Raw genomic sequence first — 2,042 nt, 5'->3', positions numbered from 1 at the left:
TAGGTTAAAACTCGTCAGGGGAAATCTTGTCAATTGGTGAAGACTTGGGCTTCAAGTCGGCTGTGACCAAACGGGATTTCTGCGCGCTTTCCTGTCGATCGATGTCAAGATATGAACATCGATCGATTATTCCTCTCCAATATCGACCGATGGTCGAGCTCGATGGTCATCTCGGGTGCTTGCTCCAAATATCTCCAAAATGTTCCAAAATCATCCTTATCTCCAAATCTCTCATGATCTTATAAATTTAATAAATAGACTCTATAATATAATAATTATTAGTAAAAACACCTATAAACCATGGATGAAAATTGGTCAAATCCATGGTCTATCATCTAGCAGTCGTACCTCAATTAGGATGAATTCAGGATGAGAAGCAAGTGATGTTCTTTACCTCAAACTCCTAGATCAACTTCTAGGTAGCTAAGCTTTAATGACAATCCTAATGATGAATATCACAACTTAGCAATCTATAGTTGGGGATAATCCCTCATAACCTATTTAAACCCTAAACCTAACAGGTGGATCTACTCAAGCGTGAAGTTTGTCACAGAAATCGTAGATGAAATTGCAATAGAATAAAATATAAAAACTAAAGGAGTTCCAGGAGGACTCTAAAGGAGTTCATCCTTTCTCTCCTAACCTAGAAATATGAATTAAAAATAAAGCTTAGCCGTCAACAATGGCTTAGAAAACACATAAATAGGGTTTTAGGTTGTCCAAGGGTATTCTAGTAATTTTTTGTTGCTTCTGGGCTTCAGGAGTCATAAAATATGCTCAGCCCATATTATGTCATCACCGTCGATCGACACTAATACTGTTTCATCGATCGACAGTTCTTCATCTCCTCGACAGCTTCCTCTCGCGAGGCAGACTGACCAATCTTCAGTAAAACATGCATAACATTTGATACAGGATGCAGATTGATCTCAAACCGGCGGCATTGGAAAGCTAACTCAAAGCTATATCTTGTGTCAAAAGATGGGCTCAATATAACGGTAGGAATGTCTCCATCCATTGCTAAACATCTGACGCGTCTGTTCAGCTCTGCACCTCAAAAGACTCCAAAATCACCATATTTCTCCAGAACGTACATGAACCTGTAAATACTCTAAAAAGCCTCCAAAACATAATAATTATATCTTAAAACACTTATATACCATGGCTGAAAGTGGGTAAAATCCATGGTATATCAACCCTTCTGCTTCCTTACAAAGACAACTTGCAACAATAGTACCATCCCATAAATTTATTACTGATTTGAAGTCCGGTCGTTGTTCTCAGGCAGTGGTAACGCCTCTTCTGCGTTTCTGGGTACCTCGGAACGTGAAGCAAAGAGGGAGGGAGTTGACATGCTTCTGCTTGATGAGAAGGTTAGGCTCATATTTTCTCCTTGATTATGCATTATCTTTTTCCCATTCGTCCATATATACTTACAAAAGCGGTTCATGTTTTCACTCCTCAAACTCCACTCTCCTGCAAGTTTCTGTCAATGTGCATCGGCTTAACACCCACCACAAGCTGTCCATTTGTTTCTCAGCTGTCACACGTCTTCTTAGAGGAGCTTGATGTAAAAAGAGGGTGAGCTCATGGTCATGGACATGCAGCTTCTTGATGAAAGGTATGTGTCTGCTTGATAAGCTTTTACAATCGTTTTAACTCACACACATATATTCACACTCTTATTGTTTTCATTCACCTCTTTTCCAAGGTTCTTCCATTCCCAGAACACATTCTACCACCTCTATTACTAGCATTACCCAATTTGCGGGAGGTTCCCCTCCGTTCCAAGAAGAAGATTGTCAGTGATAGTTTTTACCGTGCATTATACTCCAAACTTCTACTTCCAAGGCAAGCTAAATTTTAAGGCTTCTGTTTTCCCATGTTTCCATCACGTCACTTTAATCTTAGCTCATCAATCTGTTATCACCCTTCGAATTTGGTAGACCACAGAGTTGATTTTAAATGTTATATACTCCTTTTACTGATCTTGATTTGTGATGTTAAAACGTAAAAAGATTGATGGTGTCAAATCACTGTAT

Source organism: Brassica oleracea, chromosome C7 (genome assembly GCF_000695525.1).
Source record: "Brassica oleracea var. oleracea cultivar TO1000 chromosome C7, BOL, whole genome shotgun sequence".
NCBI classification, from domain to species: Eukaryota; Viridiplantae; Streptophyta; class Magnoliopsida; order Brassicales; family Brassicaceae; genus Brassica; species Brassica oleracea.
Note: the sequence above shows the minus strand (reverse complement) of the source record.